Consider the following 21,244-nt stretch of genomic DNA (forward strand, 5'->3'; position numbering starts at 1 on the left):
CATCCCCAGTGGTGCCAGTACACTCTCTGGAGTCACTGCACTGCATCCAGTGTGGTGCCAGTGCACTCTCTGGACTCACTGCACTGCATCCCCAGTGGTGCCAGTGCACTCTCTGGACTCACTGCACTGCATCCCCAGTGGTGCTAGTGCACTCTATGGACTCAATGTGCTGCATCCCCAGTGGTGCCAGTGCACTCTCTGGACTCACTGCAGTGCATCCCCAGTGGTGCCAGTGCACTCTCTGAACTCACTGCACTGCATCCCCAGTGGTGCCAGTGCACTCTCTGGACTCACTGCAATGCATCCCCAGTGGTGCCAGTGCACTCTCTGGAGGCACTGCACTGCATCCCCAGTGGTGCCAGTGCACTCTCTGGACTCACTGCACTGCATCCCCATTTCTGACAGTGCACTCTCTGGACTCAATGCAGTGCCTCACCAGTGGGGCCAGTGCACTCTATGGACTCACTGCACTGCATTCCCTGTGGTGCCAGTGCACTCTCTGGACTCACTGCACTGCATCCCCAGTGGTGCCAGTGCACTCTCGGGACTCACTGCACTGCATCCCCAGTGGTGCCGCTGCACTCTCTGGACTCACCAGGGTGAATCCCCAGTGGTGCCAGTGCACTCTCTGGACTCACTGCAATGCATCCCCAGTGGTGCCAGTGCACTCTCTGGACTCACTGCACTGCATCCCCAGTGGTGCCAGTGCACTCTCTGGACTCACTGCACTGCATCCGCAGTGGTGCCAGTGCACTCTCTGGACTCACTGTACTGCATCCCCACTGGTGCCAGTGCACTCTCTGGACTCACTGCGCTGCATCCCCACTGGTGCCAGTGCACTCTCTGGACTCACTGCAGTGCATCCCCAGTGGTGCCAGTGCACTCTCTGGAGTCACTGCAGTGCATCCCCATTGGTGCCAGTGCACTCTCTGCAGTCACTGCAGTGCATCCCCAGTGGTGCCAGTGCACTCTTTGGACTCACTGCACTGCATCCCCAGTGGTGCCAGTGCACTCTCTGGACTCACTGCAGTGCAACCCCAGTGGTGCCAGTGCACTCTCTGGAGGCACTGCACTGCATCCCCTGTGGTGCCAATGCACTCTGTAGAGTCACTGCAGTGCATCCCCAGTGGTTCCAGTGCACTCTCTGGAGTCACTGCAGTGCATCCCCAGTGGTGCCAGTACACTCTATGGAGTCACTGCACTGCATCCACTGTGGTGCCAGTGCACTCTCTGGACTCACTGCACTGCATCCCCAGTGGTGCCAGTGCACTCTCTGGACTCACTGCACTGCATCCCCAGTGGTGCTAGTGCACTCTATGGACTCACTGTGCTGCATCCCCAGTGGTGCCAGTGCACTCTCTGGACTCACTGCACTGCATCCCCAGTGGTGCCAGTGCACTCTCTGAACTCACTGCACTGCATCCCCAGTGGTGCCAGTGCACTCTCTGGACTCACTGCAGTGCATCCCCAGTGGTGCCAGTGTACTCTCTGGACTCACTGCAGTGCATCCAAAGTTGTGCCAGTGCACTCTCTGGAATCACTGCGCTGCATCCCCAGTGGTGCCAGTGCACTCTCTGGACTCACTGCAGTGCATCCCCAGTGGTGCCAGTGCACTCTCTGGAGTCATTGCAGTGCATCCCCAGTGGTGCCAGTGCACTCTCTGGACTCACTGCAGTGCATCCCCAGTGGTGCCAGTGCACTCTCTGGACTCACTGCGCTGCATCCCCAGTGGTGACAGTGCACTCTCTGGACTCACTGCGCTGCATCCCCAGTGGTGCCAGTGCACTCTCTGGACTCACTGCGCTGCATCCCCAGAGGTGACAGTGCACTCTCTGGACTCACTGCACTGCATCCCCTGTGGTGCCAGTGCACTCTCTGGACTCACTGCAGTGCATCCCCAGTGGTGCCTGTGCAGTCTCTGGACTCACTACAGTGCATCCCCTGTGGTGCCAGTGCAGTCTCTGGACTCACTGCGCTGCATCCCCAGTGGTGCCAGTGCACTCTCTGGACTCACTGCGCTGCATCCCCAGTGGTGCCAGAGCACTCTGTCGACTCACTGCGCTGCACCACCAGTGGTGCCAGTGCACTCTCTGCACTCACTGCGCTGCATCCCCAGTGGTGCCAGTGCACTCTCTGGACTCACTGCACTGCATCCCCAGTGGTGCCTGTGCACTCTCTGGACTCACTGCACTGCATCCCCAGTGGTTCCAGTGCACTCTCTGGACTCACTGCGCTGCATCCCCAGTGGTGCCAGTGCACTCTCTGGACTCACTGCACTGCATCCCCAGGGGTGCCAGTGCACTCTCTGGACTCACCGGGGTGCATCCCCAGTGGTACCAGTGCACTCTCTGGACTCACTGCAGTGCATACCCAGGGGTGCCAGTGCACTCTCTGGACTCACTGCAGTGCATCCCCAGTGGTGCCAGTGCACTCTCTGGACTCACCAGGGTGAATCCCCAGTGGTGCCAGTGCACTCTCTGGGCTCACTGCAGTGCATCCCAGGTGGTACCAGTGCACTCTCTGGGCTCACTGCAGTACATCCAGTGTGGTTCCAGTACACTCTCTGGACTCACTGCAGTGCATCCCCAGTGCTGCCAGTGCACTCTCTGGATTCACTGCAGTGCCTCACCAGTGGTGCCAGTGCTCTCTCTGGAGTCACTGCAGTGCATCCCCAGTGGTGCCAGTGCACTCTCTGGACTCAATGCACTGCATCCGCAGTGGTGCCAGTGCACTCTCTGGACTCACTGCGCTGCATCCCCAGTGGTGCCAGAGCACTCTGTCGACTCACTGCGCTGCACCACCAGTGGTGCCAGTGCACTCTCTGCACTCACTGCGCTGCATCCCCAGTGGTGCCAGTGCACTCTCTGGACTCACTGCACTGCATCCCCAGTGGTGCCTGTGCACTCTCTGGACTCACTGCACTGCATCCCCAGTGGTTCCAGTGCACTCTCTGGACTCACTGCAGTGCATCCCCAGTGGTGCCAGTGTAGTCTCTGGATTCACTGCAGAGCCTCACCAGTGGGGCCAGTGCACTCTATGGACTCACTGCACTGCATTCTCTGTGGTGCCAGTGCACTCTCTGGACTCACTGCACTGCATCCCCAGTGGTGCCAGTGCACTCTCTGGACTCACTGAAGTGCATCCCCAGTGGTGCCAGTGCACTCTCTGGACTCACTGCGCTGCATCCCCAGTGGTGCCAGAGCACTCTCTCGACTCACTGCGTTGCATCCCCAGTGGTGCCAGTGCACTCTCTGGACTCACTGCAGTGCATCCCCAGGGGTGCCAGTGCACTCTCTGGACTCACTGCACTGCATCCCCAGGGGTGCCAGTGCAGTCTCTGGACTCACTGCATTGCATCCCCAGTGGTGCCAGTGCACTCTCTGGACTCACCGGGGTGCATCCCCAGTGGTACCAGTGCACTCTCTGGACTCACTGCAGTGCATACCCAGGGGTGCCAGTGCACTCTCTGGACTCACTGCGCTGCATCCCCAGTGGTGCCTGTGCACTCTCTGGACTCTCTGCGCTGCATCCCCAGTGGTGACAGTGCACTCTCTCGACTCACTGCACTGCATCCCCAGTGGTGCCAGTGCGCTCTCTGGACTCACTGCGCTGCATCCCCAGTGGTGCCAGTGCACTATCTGGACTCACTGCACTGTATCCCCAGTGGTGCCAGTGCACTCTCTGGACTCACTGCAGTGCATCCCCAGTGGTGCCAGTGCACTCTCTGGACTCACTGCACTGCATCCCAAGGGGTGCCAGTGCACTCTCTGGACTCACTGCAGTGCATCCCCAGTGGTGCCAGTGCACTCTCTGGACTCACTGCACTGCATCCCCACTGGTGCCAGTGCACTCTCTGGACTCACTGCAGTGCAACCAAGTGGTGCCAGTGCACTCTCTGGAGGCACTGCACTGCATCCCCTGTGGTGCCAGTGCACTCTCTGGACTCACTGCAGTGCATCCCCAGTGGTGCCAGTACACTCTCTGGAGTCACTGCACTGCATCCAGTGTGGTGCCAGTGCACTCTCTGGACTCACTGCACTGCATCCCCAGTGGTGCCAGTGCACTCTCTGGACTCACTGCACTGCATCCCCAGTGGTGCTAGTGCACTCCATGGACTCAATGTGCTGCATCCCCAGTGGTGCCAGTGCACTCTCTGGACTCACTGCACTGCATCCCCAGTGGTGCCAGTGCACTCTCTGGAGGCACTGCACTGCATCCCCAGTGGTGCCAGTGCACTCTCTGGACTCACTGCACTGCATCCCCATTGGTGACAGTGCACTCTCTGGACTCAATGCAGTGCCTCACCAGTGGGGCCAGTGCACTCTCTGGACTCACTGCACTGCATTCCCTGTGGTGCCAGTGCACTCTCTGGACTCACTGCACTGCATCCCCAGTGGTGCCAGTGCACTCTCGGGACTCACTGCACTGCATCCCCAGTGGTGCCGCTGCACTCTCTGGACTCACCAGGGTGAATCCCCAGTGGTGCCAGTGCACTCTCTGGACTCACTGCAATGCATCCCCAGTGGTGCCAGTGCACTCTCTGGACTCACTGCACTGCATCCCCAGTGGTGCCAGTGCACTCTCTGGACTCACTGCACTGCATCCGCAGTGGTGCCAGTGCACTCTCTGGACTCAATGTACTGCATCCCCACTGGTGCCAGTGCACTCTCTGGACTCACTGCGCTGCATCCCCACTGGTGCCAGTGCACTCTCTGGACTCACTGCAGTGCATCCCCAGTGGTGCCAGCGCACTCTCTGGACTCACTGCACTGCATCCCCAGTGGTGCCAGTGCACTCTCTGGACTCACTGCGCTGCATCCCCAGTGGTGCCAGTGCACTCTCTGGACTCACTGCGCTGCATCCCCAGTGGTGCCAGTGCACTCTCTGGACTCACTGCAGTGCATCCCCAGGTGTGCCAGTGCACTCTCTGGACTCACTGCACTGCATGCCCAGTGGTGCCAGTCCACTCTCTGGACTCACTGCAGTGCATCCCCAGTGGTGCCAGTGCACTCTCTGGACTCACTGCACTGCATCCCCAGTGGTGCCAGTGCACTCTCTGGACTCACTGCAGTGCATCCCCAGTGGTGCCAATGCACTCTGTAGTGTCACTGCAGTGCATCTCCAGTAGTGCCAGTGCACTCTCTGGACTCACTGCAGTGCATCCCCAGTACTGCCAGTGCACTCTCTGGACTCACTGCAGTGCATCCCCAGTAGTGCCAGTGCACTCTCTGGACTCACTGCACTGCATCCCCGGTGGTGCCAGTGCACTCTCTGGACTCACTGCAGTTCATCCCCGGTGGTGCCAGTGCACTCTCTGGACTCACTGCAGTGCATCCCCAGTGGTGCCAGTGCACTCTCTGGACTCACTGCAGTGCATCCCCAGTGGTGCCAGTGCACTCTCTGGACTCACTACACTGCATCACCAGTGGTGCCAGTGCACTCTCTGGACTCACTGCAGTGCATCCCCAGTGGTGCCAGTGCACTCTCTGGACTCACTGCACTGCATCCCCAGTGGTGCCAGTCCACTCTCTGGACTCACTGCAGTGCATCTCCACTGGTGCCAGTGCACTCTCTGGACTCACTGCACTGCATCCCCAGTGGTGCCACTGCACTCTCTGGACTCACTGCAGTGCATCCAGTGTGGTGCCAGTGCACTCTCTGGACTCACTGCACTGCATCCAGTGTGGTGCCAGTGCACTCTCTGGAGGCACTGCACTGCATCCCCAGTGGTGCCAGTGCACTCTCTGGACTCACTGCGCTGCACCCCCAGTGGTGCCAGAGCACTCTCTCGACTCACTGCGCTGCACCACCAGTGGTGCCAGTGCACTCTCTGCACTCACTGCGCTGCATCCCCAGTGGTGCCAGTGCACTCTCTGGACTCACTGCACTGCATCCCCAGTGGTGCCTGTGCACTCTCTGGACTCACTGCACTGCATCCCCAGTGGTTCCAGTGCACTCTCTGGAGTCACTGCACTGCATCCCCAGTGGTGCCAGTGCACTCTCTGAACTCACTGCACTGCATCCCCAGTGGTGCCAGTGCACTCTCTGGACTCACTGCAATGCATCCCCAGTGGTGCCAGTGAACTCTCTGGAGGCACTGAACTGCATCCGCAGTGGTGCCAGTGCACTCTCTGGACTCACGGCACTGCATCCCCAGTGGTGCCAGTGCACTATCTGGACTCACTGCACTGCATCACCAGTGGTGCCAGTGCACTCTCTGGACTCACTGCACTGCATCCCCAGTGGTGCCAGTCCACTCTCTGGACTCACTGCACTGCATCCCCAGTGGTGCCAGTGCACTCTCTGGACTCACTGCAGTGCATCCCCAGTGGTGCCAGTGCACTCTCTGGACTCACTGCACGGCATGCCCGGTGGTGCTAGTGCACTCTCTGGACTCACTTCACTGCATCACCTGTTGTTCCAGTGCACTCTCTGGACTCACTGCACTGCATCCCCAGTGGTGCCAGTGCACCCTCTGGACTCACTGCACTGCATCCCCAGTGGTGCCAGTGCACTCCCTGGACTTACTGCACTGCATCCCCAGTGGTACCAGTGCACTCTCTGAAGTCACTGCAGTGCATCCCCAGTGGTGCCAGTGCACTCTCTGGACTCACTGCACTGCATCCCCAGTGGTGCCAGTGCACTCTCTGGGCTCACTGCAGTGCATCCCCAGTGGTGCCAGTGCACTCTCTGGAGGCTCTGCACTGCATGCCCAGTGGTGCCAGTGCACTCTCTGGACTCACTGCACTGCATCCCAAGTGGTGCCAGTGCACTCTCTGGACTCACTGCAGTGCATCCCCAGTGGTTCCAGTGCACTCTCTGGACTCACTGCACTGCATCCCCAGTGGTGCCAGTGCACTCTCTGGACTCACTGCAGTGCATCCCCAGTGGTGCCAGTGCACTCTCTGGACTCACTGCACTGCATCCCCAGTGGTGCCAGTGCACTCTCTGGACTCACTGCAGTGCATCCCCAGTGGTGCCTGTGCAGTCTCTGGACTCACTGCAGTGCATCCCCTGTGGTGCCAGTGCACTCTCTGGACTCACTGCGCTGCATCCCCACTGGTGCCAGTGCACTCTCTGGACTCACTGCACTGCATCCCCAGTGGTGCCAGAGCACTCTCTCGACTCACTGCGTTGCATCCCCAGTGGTGCCAGTGCACTCTCTGCACTCACTGCGCTGCATCCCCAGTGGTACCAGTGCACTCTCTGGACTCACTGCAGTGCATCCCCAGTGGTGCCAGTGCACTCTCTGGAGTCACTGCAGTGCATCCCCAGTGGTGCCAGTGCACTCTCTGGATTCACTGCAGTGCCTCACCAGTGGGGCCAGTGCACTCTATGGACTCACTGCACTGCATCGCCAGTGGTGCCAGTGCACTCTCTGGACTCACTGCACTGCATCCCCAGGGGTGCCAGTGCACTCTCTGGACTCACTGCATTGCATCCCCAGTGGTGCCAGTGCACTCTCTGGACTCACCGGGGTGCATCACCAGTGGTACCAGTGCACTCTCTGGACTCACTGCAGTGCATCCCCAGTGGTGCCAGTGCACTCTCTGGACTCACCAGGGTGAATCCCCAGTGGTGCCAGTGCACTCTCTGGGCTCACTGCAGTGCATCCTAGGTGGTACCAGTGCACTCTCTGGGCTCACTGCAGTACATCCAGTGTGGTTCCAGTACACTCTCTGGACTCACTGCACTGCATCCCCAGTGGAGCCAGTGCACTCCCTGGACTCACTGCACTGCATCCCAAGGGGTGCCAGTGCACTCTCTGGAGTCACTGCACTGCATCCCCTGTGGTTCCAGTGTACTCTCTGGACTCACAGCACTGCATCCCCAGTGGTGCCAGTGCACTCTCTGGACTCACTGCGCTGCATCCCCAGTGCTGCCAGTGCACTCTCTGGACTCACTGCACTGCATCCCCAGTGGTGCCAGTGCACTCTCTGGACTCACTGCGCTGTATCCCCAGTGGTGCCAGAGCACTCTCTCGACTCACTGCGTTGCATCACCAGTGGTGCCAGTGCACTCTCTGCACTCTCTGCGCTGCATCCCCAGTGGTGCCAGTGCACTCTCTAGACTCACTGCGCTGCATCCCCAGTGGTGCCAGTGCACTCTCTTTACTCACTGCAGTGCATCCCCAGTGGTGCCTGTGCAGTCTCTGGACTCACTGCAGTGCATCCCCTGTGGTGCCATTGCACTCTCTGGACTCACTGCGCTGCATCCCCAGATGTGCCAGTGCACTCTCTGGACTCACTGCGCTGCATCCCCAGTGGTGCCAGTGCACTCTCTGGACTCACTGCACTGCATCCCCAGTGGTGCCAGTGCACTCTCTGGAGGCACTGCAGTGCATCCCCAGTGGTGCCAGTGCACTCTCTGCACTCTCTGCGCTGCATCCCCAGTGGTGCCAGTGCACTCTCTAGACTCACTGCGCTACACCCCAGTGGTGCCAGTGCACTCTCTGGACTCACTGCAGTGCATCCCCAGTGGTGCCTGTGCAGTCTCTGGACTCACTGCACTGCATCCCCAGTGGTGCCAGTGCACTCTCTGGACTCACTGCGCTGCATCCACAGATGTGCCAGTGCACTCTCTGCACTCACTGCGCGGCATCCCCAGTGGTGCCAGTGCACTCTCTGGACTCACTGCGCTTCATCCCCAGTGGTGCCTGTGCACTCTCTGGACTCACTGCATTGCATCGCCAGTGGTGCCAGTGCACTCTCTGGACTCACCGGGGTGCATCACCAGTGGTACCAGTGCACTCTCTGGACTCACTGCAGTGCATCCCCAGTGGTGCCAGTGCACTCTCTGGACTCACCAGGGTGAATCCCCAGTGGTGCCAGTGCACTCTCTGGGCTCACTGTAGTGCATCCTAGGTGGTACCAGTGCACTCTCTGGGCTCACTGCAGTACATCCAGTGTGGTTCCAGTACACTCTCTGGACTCACTGCACTGCATCCCCAGTGGAGCCAGTGCACTCCCTGGACTCACTGCACTGCATCCCAAGGGGTGCCAGTGCACTCTCTGGAGTCACTGCACTGCATCCCCTGTGGTTCCAGTGTACTCTCTGGACTCACAGCACTGCATCCCCAGTGGTGCCAGTGCACTCTCTGGACTCACTGCGCTGCATCCCCAGTGCTGCCAGTGCACTCTCTGGACTCACTGCACTGCATCCCCAGTGGTGCCAGTGCACTCTCTGGACTCACTGCGCTGTATCCCCAGTGGTGCCAGAGCACTCTCTCGACTCACTGCGTTGCATCAGCAGTGGTGCCAGTGCACTCTCTGCACTCTCTGCGCTGCATCCCCAGTGGTGCCAGTGCACTCTCTAGACTCACTGCGCTGCATCCCCAGTGGTGCCAGTGCACTCTCTTTACTCACTGCAGTGCATCCCCAGTGGTGCCTGTGCAGTCTCTGGACTCACTGCAGTGCATCCCCTGTGGTGCCATTGCACTCTCTGGACTCACTGCGCTGCATCCCCAGATGTGCCAGTGCACTCTCTGGACTCACTGCGCTGCATCCCCAGTGGTGCCAGTGCACTCTCTGGAGGCACTGCAGTGCATCCCCAGTGGTGCCAGTGCACTCTCTGCACTCTCTGCGCTGCATCCCCAGTGGTGCCAGTGCACTCTCTAGACTCACTGCGCTACACCCCAGTGGTGCCAGTGCACTCTCTGGACTCACTGCAGTGCATCCCCAGTGGTGCCTGTGCAGTCTCTGGACTCACTGCACTGCATCCCCAGTGGTGCCAGTGCACTCTCTGGACTCACTGCGCTGCATCCACAGATGTGCCAGTGCACTCTCTGCACTCACTGCGCGGCATCCCCAGTGGTGCCAGTGCACTCTCTGGACTCACTGCGCTTCATCCCCAGTGGTGCCTGTGCACTCTCTGGACTCACTGCAGTGCATCGCCAGTGGTGCCAGTGCACTCTCTGGACTCACTGCAGTGCATCCCCAGTGGTGCCAGTGCACTCTCTGGATTCACTGCAGTGCCTCACCAGTGGTGCCATTGCACTCTCTGGAGTCACTGCAGTGCATCCCCAGTGGTGCCAGTGCACTCGCTGGACTCACTGCAGTGCATCCCCAGTGGTGCCAGTGCACTCTCTGGACTCAATGCACTGCATCCCCAGATGTGCCAGTGCACTCTCTGGACTCACTGCGCTGCATCCCCAGTGGTGCCAGTGCACTCTCTGGACTCACTGCACTGCATCCCCAGTGGTGCCAGTGCACTCTCTGGAGTCACTGCGCTGCATCCCCAGTGGTGCCAGAGCACTCTCTCGACTCACTGCGTTGCATCCCCAGTGGTGCCAGTGCACTCTCTAGACTCACTGCGCTACACCCCAGTGGTGCCAGTGCACTCTCGGGACTCACTGCAGTGCATCCCCAGTGGTGCCTGTGCAGTCTCTGGACTCACTGCAGTGCATCCCCAGTGGTGCCAGTGCACTCTCTGGACTCACTGCACTGCATCCCCAGTGGTGCCAGTGCACTCTCTGGAGGCACTGCAGTGCATCCCCAGTGGTGTCAGTGCACTCTCTGCACTCTCTGCGCTGCATCCCCAGTGGTGCCAGTGCACTCTCTAGACTCACTGCGCTACACCCCAGTGGTGCCAGTGCACTCTCTGGACTCACTGCAGTGCATCCCCAGTGGTGCCTGTGCACTCTCTGGACTCACTGCACTGCATCCCCAGTGGTGCCAGTGCACTCTCTGGACTCACTGCGCTGCATCCACAGATGTGCCAGTGCACTCTCTGCACTCACTGCGCGGCATCCCCAGTGGTGCCAGTGCACTCTCTGGACTCACTGCGCTTCATCCCCAGTGGTGCCTGTGCACTCTCTGGACTCACTGCAGTGCATCGCCAGTGGTGCCAGTGCACTCTCTGGACTCACTGCAGTGCATCCCCAGTGGTGCCAGTGCACTCTCTGGATTCACTGCAGTGCCTCACCAGTGGTGCCATTGCACTCTCTGGAGTCACTGCAGTGCATCCCCAGTGGTGCCAGTGCACTCGCTGGACTCACTGCAGTGCATCCGCAGTGGTGCCAGTGCACTCTCTGGACTCAATGCACTGCATCCCCAGATGTGCCAGTGCACTCTCTGGACTCACTGCGCTGCATCCCCAGTGGTGCCAGTGCACTCTCTGGACTCACTGCACTGCATCCCCAGTGGTGCCAGTGCACTCTCTGGAGTCACTGCGCTGCATCCCCAGTGGTGCCAGAGCACTCTCTCGACTCACTGCGTTGCATCCCCAGTGGTGCCAGTGCACTCTCTAGACTCACTGCGCTACACCCCAGTGGTGCCAGTGCACTCTCGGGACTCACTGCAGTGCATCCCCAGTGGTGCCTGTGCAGTCTCTGGACTCACTGCACTGCATCCCCAGTGGTGCCAGTGCACTCTCTGGACTCACTGCGCTGCATCCACAGATGTGCCAGTGCACTCTCTGCACTCACTGCGCGGCATCCCCAGTGGTGCCAGTGCACTCTCTGGACTCACTGCGCTGCATCCCCAGTGGTGCCTGTGCACTCTCTGGACTCACTGCACTGCATCGCCAGTGGTGCCAGTGCACTCTCTGGACTCACTGCAGTGCATCCCCAGTGGTGCCAGTGCACTCTCTGGATTCACTGCAGTGCCTCACCAGTGGTGCCATTGCACTCTCTGGAGTCACTGCAGTGCATCCCCAGTGGTGCCAGTGCACTCGCTGGACTCACTGCAGTGCATCCCCAGTGGTGCCAGTGCACTCTCTGGACTCAATGCACTGCATCTCCAGTGGTGCCAGTGCACTCTCTGGACTCGCTGCACTGCATCCCCAGTGGTGCCAGTGCAGTCTCTGGACTCACTGCAGTGCATCCCCAGTGGTGCCAGTCCACTCTCTGGACTCACTGCACTGCATCCCCAGTGGTGCCAGTGCACTCTCTGGACTCACTGCGCTGCATCCCCAGTGGTGCCTGTGCACTCTCTGGACTCTCTGCGCTGCATCCCCAGTGGTGACAGTGCACTCTCAGGACTCACTGCACTGCATCCCCAGTGGTGCCAGTGCGCTCTCTGGACTCATTGCGCTGCATCCCCAGTGGTGCCAGTGCGCTATCTGGATTCACTGCAGTGCATCCCCAGTGGTGCCAGTGCACTATCTGGACTCACTGCAGTGCAGCCCCAGTGGTGCCAGTGCACTCTCTGGACTCACTGCAGTGCATCCCCAGTGGTGCCAGTGCACTCTCTGGACTCACTGCAGTGCATCCCCAGTGGTGCCAGTGCACTCTCTGGAGTCACTGCAGTGAATCCCCAGTGGTGCCAGTGCACTCTCTGGACTCACTGCACTGCATCCCCAGTGGTGCCAGTGCACTCTCTGGACTCACTGCAGTGCAACCCCAATGGTGCCAGTGCACTCTCTGGAGGCACTGCACTGCATCCCCTGTGGTGCCAGTGCACTCTCTGGAGTCACTGCAGTGCATCCCCAGTGGTGCCAATGCACTCTGTAGAGTCACTGCAGCGCATCCCCAGTGGTTCCAGTGCACTCTCTGGAGGCACTGCAGAGCATCCCCAGTGGTGCCAGTGCACTCTCTGGACTCACTGCACTGCATCCCCAGTGGAGCCAGTGCACTCTATGGACTCACTGTGCTGCATCCCCAGTGGTGCCAGTGCACTCTCTGGACTCACTGCACTGCATCCCCAGTGGTGCCAGTGCACTCTCTGAACTCAGTGCACTGCATCCCCAGTGGTGCCAGTGCACTCTCTGGACTCAATGCAATGCATCCCCAGTGGTGCCAGTGCACTCTCTGGAGGCACTGCACTGCATCCCCAGTGGTGCCAGTGCACTCTCTGGACTCACTGCACTGCATCCCCATTGGTGACAGTGCACTCTCTGGACTCACTGCAGTGCCTCACCAGTGGGGCCAGTGCACTCTATGGACTCACTGCACTGGATTCCCTGTGGTGCCAGTGCACTCTCTGGACTCACTGCACTGCATCCCCAGTGGTGCCAGTGCACTCTCTGGACTCACTGCACTGCATCCCCAGTGGTGCCGCTGCACTCTCTGGACTCACCAGGGTGAATCCCCAGTGTTGCCAGTGCATTCTCTGGACTCACTTCACTGCATCACCTGTTGTTCCAGTGCACTCTCTGAAGTCACTGCAGTGCATCCCCGTGGTGCCAGTGCACTCTCTGTACTCACTGCAGTGCATCCCCAGTGGTGCCAGTGCACTCTCTGGAGGCTCTGCACTGCATGCCCAGTGGTGCCAGTGCGCTCTCTGGACTCACTGCACTGCATCCCAAGTGGTGCCAGTGCACTCTCTGGACTCACTGCAGTGCATCCCCAGTGGTTCCAGTGCACTCTCTGGACTCACTGCACTGCATCCCCAGTGGTGCCAGTGCACTCTCTGGACTCACTGCAGTGCATCCCCAGCGGTGCCAGTGCACTCTCTGGACTCACTGCACTGCATCGCCAGTGGTGCCAGTGCACTCTCTGGACTCACTGCAGTGCATCCCCAGTGGTGCCTGTGCAGTCTCTGGACTCACTGCAGTGCATCCCCTGTGGTGCCAGTGCACTCTCTGGACTCACTGCGCTGCATCACCACTGGTGCCAGTGCACTCTCTGGACTCACTGCGCTGCATCCCCAGTGGTGCCAGAGCACTCTCTCGACTCACTGCGTTGCATCCCCAGTGGTGCCAGTGCACTCTCTGCACTCACTGCGCTGCATCCCCAGTGGTACCAGTGCACTCTCTGGACTCACTGCGCTGCATCCGCAGTGGTGCCAGTGCACTCTCTGGACTCACTGCACTGCATCCCCAGTGGTGCCAGTGCACTCTCTGGACTCACTGCAGTGCATCCCCAGTGGTGCCAGTGCACTCTCTGGATTCACTGCAGTGCCTCACCAGTGGGGCCAGTGCACTCTATGGACTCACTGCACTGCATCGCCAGTGGTGCCAGTGCACTCTCTGGACTCACTGCAGTGCATCCCCAGTGGTGCCAGTGCACTCTCTGGACTCACCAGCGTGAATCCCCAGTGGTGCCAGTGCACTCTCTGGACTCACTGCAGTGCATCCCCAGTGGTGCCAGTGCACTCTCTGGAGTCACTGCAGTGCATCCCCAGGGGTGCCAGTGCACTCTCTGGACTCACTGCACTGCATCCCCAGTGGTGCCAGGGCACTCTCTGGACTCACTGCATTGCATCCCCAGTGGTGCCAGTGCACTCTCTGGACTCACCGGGGTGCATCCCCAGTGGTCGCAGTGCACTCTCTGGACTCACTGCGCTGCATCCCCACTGGTGCCAGTGCACTCTCTGGACTCACCAGGGTGAATCCCCAGTGGTGCCAGTGCACTCTCTGGGCTCACTGCAGTGCATCCCAGGTGGTACCAGTGCACTCTCTGGGCTCACTGCAGTACATCCAGTGTGGTTCCAGTACACTCTCTGGACTCACTGCACTGCATCCCCAGTGGAGCCAGTGCACTCCCTGGACTCACTGCACTGCATCCCCAGGGGTGCCAGTGCACTCTCTGGAGTCACTGCACTGCATCCCCTGTGGTTCCAGTGTACTCTCTGGACTCACAGCACTGCATCCCCAGTGGTGCCAGTGCACTCTCTGGACTCACTGCGCTGCATCCCCAGTGGTGCCAGTGCACTCTCTGGACTCACTGCACTGCATCCCCAGTGGTGCCAGTGCACTCTCTGGACTCACTGCACTGCATCCCCTGTGGTGCCAGTGCACTCTCTGGAGTCACTGCACTGCATCCCCTGTGGTTCCAGTGTACTCTCTGGACTCACAGCACTGCATCTCCAGTGGTGCCAGTGCACTCTCTAGACTCACTGCGCTGCATCCCCAGTGGTGCCAGTGCACTCTCTGGACTCACTGCAGTGCATCCCCAGTGGTGCCTGTGCAGTCTCTGGACTCACTGCAGTGCATCCCCTGTGGTGCCAGTGCACTCTCTGGACTCACTGCAGTGCATCCCCAGATGTGCCAGTGCACTCTCTGGACTCACTGCGCTGCATCCCCAGTGGTGCCAGTGCACTCTCTGGACTCACTGCACTGCATCCCCAGTGGTGCCAGTGCACTCTCTGGACTCACTGCGCTGCATCCCCAGTGGTGCCAGTGCACTCTCTCGACTCACTGCGTTGCATCCCCAGTGGTGCCAGTGCACTCTCTGCACTCTCTGCGCTGCATCCCCAGTGGTGCCAGTGCACTCTCTAGACTCACTGCGCTGCATCCCCAGTGATGCCAGTGCACTCTCTGGACTCACTGCAGTGCATCCCCAGTGGTGCCTGTGCAGTCTCTGGACTCACTGCAGTGCATCCCCTGTGGTGCCAGTGCACTCTCTGGACTCACTGCGCTGCATCCCCAGTGGTGCCAGTGCACTCTCTGGAGGCACTGCACTGCATCCCCAGTGGTGCCAGTGCACTCTCTGGACTCACTGCACTGCATCCCCATTGGTGACAGTGCACTCTCTGGACTCAATGCAGTGCCTCACCAGTGGGGCCAGTGCACTCTATGGACTCACTGCACTGCATTCCCTGTGGTGCCAGTGCACTCTCTGGACTCACTGCACTGCATCCCCAGTGGTGCCAGTGCACTCTCGGGACTCACTGCACTGCATCCCCAGTGGTGCCGCTGCACTCTCTGGACTCACCAGGGTGAATCCCCAGTGGTGCCAGTGCACTCTCTGGACTCACTGCAATGCATCCCCAGTGGTGCCAGTGCACTCTCTGGACTCACTGCACTGCATCCCCAGTGGTGCCAGTGCACTCTCTGGACTCACTGCACTGCATCCGCAGTGGTGCCAGTGCACTCTCTGGACTCACTGTACTGCATCCCCACTGGTGCCAGTGCACTCTCTGGACTCACTGCGCTGCATCCCCACTGGTGCCAGTGCACTCTCTGGACTCACTGCAGTGCATCCCCAGTGGTGCCAGCGCACTCTCTGGACTCACTGCACTGCATCCCCAGTGGTGCCAGTGCACTCTCTGGACTCACTGCGCTGCATCCCCAGTGGTGCCAGTGCACTCTCTGGACTCACTGCGCTGCATCCCCAGTGGTGCCAGTGCACTCTCTGGACTCACTGCAGTGCATCCCCAGGTGTGCCAGTGCACTCTCTGGACTCACTGCACTGCATCCCCAGTGGTGCCAGTCCACTCTCTGGACTCACTGCAGTGCATCCCCAGTGGTGCCAGTGCACTCTCTGGACTCACTGCACTGCATCCCCAGTGGTGCCAGTGCACTCTCTGGACTCACTGCAGTGCATCCCCAGTGGTGCCAATGCACTCTGTAGTGTCACTGCAGTGCATCTCCAGTAGTGCCAGTGCACTCTCTGGACTCACTGCAGTGCATCCCCAGTACTGCCAGTGCACTCTCTGGACTCACTGCAGTGCATCCCCAGTAGTGCCAGTGCACTCTCTGGACTCACTGCACTGCATCCCCGGTGGTGCCAGTGCACTCTGTGGACTCACTGCACTGCATCCCCAGTGGTGCCAGTGCACTCTCTGGACTCACTGCAGTGCATCCCCAGTGGTGCCAGTGCACTCTCTGGACTCACTGCAGTGCATCCCCAGTTGTGCCAGTGCACTCTCTGGACTCACTACACTGCATCACCAGTGGTGCCAGTGCACTCTCTGGACTCACTGCAGTGCATCCCCAGTGGTGCCAGTGCACTCTCTGGACTCACTGCAGTGCATCCCCAGTGGTGCCAGTCCACTCTCTGGACTCACTGCAGTGCATCTCCACTGGTGCCAGTGCACTCTCTGGACTCACTGCACTGCATCCCCAGTGGTGCCAGTGCACTCTCTGGACTCACTGCAGTGCATCCAGTGTGGTGCCAGTGCACTCTCTGGACTCACTGCACTGCATCCAGTGTGGTGCCAGTGCACTCTCTGGAGGCACTGCACTGCATCCCCTGTGGTGCCAGTGCACTCTCTGCACTCACTGCACTGCATCCCCAGTGGTGCTAGTGCACTCTCTGGACTCACTGCAGAGCATCCCCAGTGGTGCCAGTGCACTCTCTGGACTCACTGCAGTGCATTACCTGTGGTGCCAGTGCACTCTCTGAACTCACTGCACTGCATCCCCAGTGGTGCCAGTGCACTCTCTGGACTCACTGCAATACATCCCCAGTGGTGCCAGTGTACTCTCTGGACTCACTGCACTGCATCCCCAGTGGTGCCAGTGCACTCTCTGGAGTCACTGCACTGCATCCCCAGTGGTGCCAGTGCACTCTCTGGACTCACTGCGCTGCATCCCCAGTGGTGCCAGTGCACTCTCTGGACTCACTGCGCTGCACCCCCAGTGGTGCCAGAGCACTCTCTCGACTCACTGCGCTGCACCACCAGTGGTGCCAGTGCACTCTCTGCACTCACTGCGCTGCATCCCCAGTGGTGCCAGTGCACTCTCTGGACTCACTGCACTGCTTCCCCAGTGGTGCCTGTGCACTCTCTGGACTCACTGCACTGCATCCCCAGTGGTTCCAGTGCACTCTCTGGAGTCACTGCACTGCATCCCCAGTGGTGCCAGTGCACTCTCTGAACTCACTGCACTGCATCCCCAGTGGTGCCAGTGCACTCTCTGGACTCACTGCAATGCATCCCCAGTGGTGCCAGTGAACTCTCTGGAGGCACTGAACTGCATCCGCAGTGGTGCCAGTGCACTCTCTGGACTCACGGCACTGCATCCCCAGTGGTGCCAGTGCACTCTCTGGACTCACTGCAGTGCATCCCCAGTGGTGCCAGTGCACTATCTGGACTCACTGCACTGCATCACCAGTGGTGCCAGTGCACTCTCTGGACTCACTGCACTGCATCCCCAGTGGTGCCAGTCCACTCTCTGGACTCACTGCACTGCATCCCCAGTGGTGCCAGTGCACTCTCTGGACTCACTGCAGTGCATCCCCAGTGGTGCCAGTGCACTCTCTGGACTCACTGCACGGCATGCCCGGTGGTGCTAGTGCACTCTCTGAACTCACTTCACTGCATCACCTGTTGTTCCAGTGCACTCTCTGGACTCACTGCACTGCATCCCCAGTGGTGCCAGTGCACCCTCTGGACTCACTGCACTGCATCCCCAGTGGTGCCAGTGCACTCCCTGGACTTACTGCACTGCATCCCCAGTGTTACCAGTGCACTCTCTGAAGTCACTGCAGTGCATCCCCAGTGGTGCCAGTGCACTCTCTGGACTCACTGCACTGCATCCCCAGTGGTGCCAGTGCACTCTCTGGGCTCACTGCAGTGCATCCCCAGTGGTGCCAGTGCACTCTCTGGAGGCTCTGCACTGCATGCCCAGTGGTGCCAGTGCACTCTCTGGACTCACTGCACTGCATCCCAAGTGGTGCCAGTGCACTCTCTGGACTCACTGCAGTGCATCCCCAGTGGTTCCAGTGCACTCTCTGGACTCACTGCACTGCATCCCCAGTGGTGCCAGTGCACTCTCTGGACTCACTGCAGTGCATCCCCAGTGGTGCCAGTGCACTCTCGGGACTCACTGCACTGCATCGCCAGTGGTGCCAGTGCACTCTCTGGACTCACTGCAGTGCATCCCCAGTGGTGCCTGTGCAGTCTCTGGACTCACTGCAGTGCATCCCCTGTGGTGCCAGTGCACTCTCTGGACTCACTGCGCTGCATCCCCAGTGGTGCCAGAGCACTCTCTCGACTCACTGCGTTGCATCCCCAGTGGTGCCAGTGCACTCTCTGCACTCACTGCGCTGCATCCCCAGTGGTACCAGTGCACTCTCTGGACTCACTGCATTGCATCCCCAGTGGTGCCAGTGCACTCTCTGGACTCACCGGGGTGCATCACCAGTGGTACCAGTGCACTCTCTGGACTCACTGCAGTGCATCCCCAGTGGTGCCAGTGCACTCTCTGGACTCACCAGGGTGAATCCCCAGTGGTGCCAGTGCACTCTCTGGGCTCACTGCAGTGCATCCTAGGTGGTACCAGTGCACTCTCTGGGCTCACTGCAGTACATCCAGTGTGGTTCCAGTACACTCTCTGGACTCACTGCACTGCATCCCCAGTGGAGCCAGTGCACTCCCTGGACTCACTGCACTGCATCCCAAGGGGTGCCAGTGCACTCTCTGGAGTCACTGCACTGCATCCCCTGTGGTTCCAGTGTACTCTCTGGACTCACAGCACTGCATCCCCAGTGGTGCCAGTGCACTCTCTGGACTCACTGCGCTGCATCCCCAGTGCTGCCAGTGCACTCTCTGGACTCACTGCACTGCATCCCCAGTGGTGCCAGTGCACTCTCTGGACTCACTGCGCTGTATCCCCAGTGGTGCCAGAGCACTCTCTCGACTCACTGCGTTGCATCACCAGTGGTGCCAGTGCACTCTCTGCACTCTCTGCGCTGCATCCCCAGTGGTGCCAGTGCACTCTCTAGACTCACTGCGCTGCATCCCCAGTGGTGCCAGTGCACTCTCTTTACTCACTGCAGTGCATCCCCAGTGGTGCCTGTGCAGTCTCTGGACTCACTGCAGTGCATCCCCTGTGGTGCCATTGCACTCTCTGGACTCACTGCGCTGCATCCCCAGATGTGCCAGTGCACTCTCTGGACTCACTGCGCTGCATCCCCAGTGGTGCCAGTGCACTCTCTGGACTCACTGCACTGCATCCCCAGTGGTGCCAGTGCACTCTCTGGAGGCACTGCAGTGCATCCCCAGTGGTGCCAGTGCACTCTCTGCACTCTCTGCGCTGCATCCCCAGTGGTGCCAGTGCACTCTCTAGACTCACTGCGCTACACCCCAGTGGTGCCAGTGCACTCTCTGGACTCACTGCAGTGCATCCCCAGTGGTGCCTGTGCAGTCTCTGGACTCACTGCACTGCATCCCCAGTGGTGCCAGTGCACTCTCTGGACTCACTGCGCTGCATCCACAGATGTGCCAGTGCACTCTCTGCACTCACTGCGCGGCATCCCCAGTGGTGCCAGTGCACTCTCTGGACTCACTGCGCTTCATCCCCAGTGGTGCCTGTGCACTCTCTGGACTCACTGCATTGCATCGCCAGTGGTGCCAGTGCACTCTCTGGACTCACCGGGGTGCATTACCAGTGGTACCAGTGCACTCTCTGGACTCACTGCAGTGCATCCCCAGTGGTGCCAGTGCACTCTCTGGACTCACCAGGGTGAATCCCCAGTGGTGCCAGTGCACTCTCTGGGCTCACTGTAGTGCATCCTAGGTGGTACCAGTGCACTCTCTGGGCTCACTGCAGTACATCCAGTGTGGTTCCAGTACACTCTCTGGACTCACTGCACTGCATCCCCAGTGGAGCCAGTGCACTCCCTGGACTCACTGCACTGCATCCCAAGGGGTGCCAGTGCACTCTCTGGAGTCACTGCACTGCATCCCCTGTGGTTCCAGTGTACTCTCTGGACTCACAGCACTGCATCCCCAGTGGTGCCAGTGCACTCTCTGGACTCACTGCGCTGCATCCCCAGTGCTGCCAGTGCACTCTCTGGACTCACTGCACTGCATCCCCAGTGGTGCCAGTGCACTCTCTGGACTCACTGCGCTGTATCCCCAGTGGTGCCAGAGCACTCTCTCGACTCACTGCGTTGCATCACCAGTGGTGCCAGTGCACTCTCTGCACTCTCTGCGCTGCATCCCCAGTGGTGCCAGTGCACTCTCTAGACTCACTGCGCTGCATCCCCAGTGGTGCCAGTGCACTCTCTTTACTCACTGCAGTGCATCCCCAGTGGTGCCTGTGCAGTCTCTGGACTCACTGCAGTGCATCCCCTGTGGTGCCATTGCACTCTCTGGACTCACTGCGCTGCATCCCCAGATGTGCCAGTGCACTCTCTGGACTCACTGCGCTGCGTCCCCAGTGGTGCCAGTGCACTCTCTGGACTCACTGCACTGCATCCCCAGTGGTGCCAGTGCACTCTCTGGAGGCACTGCAGTGCATCCCCAGTGGTGCCAGTGCACTCTCTGCACTCTCTGCGCTGCATCCCCAGTGGTGCCAGTGCACTCTCTAGACTCACTGCGCTACACCCCAGTGGTGCCAGTGCACTCTCTGGACTCACTGCAGTGCATCCCCAGTGGTGCCTGTGCAGTCTCTGGACTCACTGCACTGCATCCCCAGTGGTGCCAGTGCACTCTCTGGACTCACTGCGCTGCATCCACAGATGTGCCAGTGCACTCTCTGCACTCACTGCGCGGCATCCCCAGTGGTGCCAGTGCACTCTCTGGACTCACTGCGCTTCATCCCCAGTGGTGCCTGTGCACTCTCTTGACTCACTGCAGTGCATCGCCAGTGGTGCCAGTGCACTCTCTGGACTCACTGCAGTGCATCCCCAGTG

This window comes from Anser brachyrhynchus (genome assembly GCF_964034855.1).
Source record: "Anser brachyrhynchus genome assembly, chromosome: 9".
Taxonomy (NCBI): Eukaryota; Metazoa; Chordata; class Aves; order Anseriformes; family Anatidae; genus Anser; species Anser brachyrhynchus.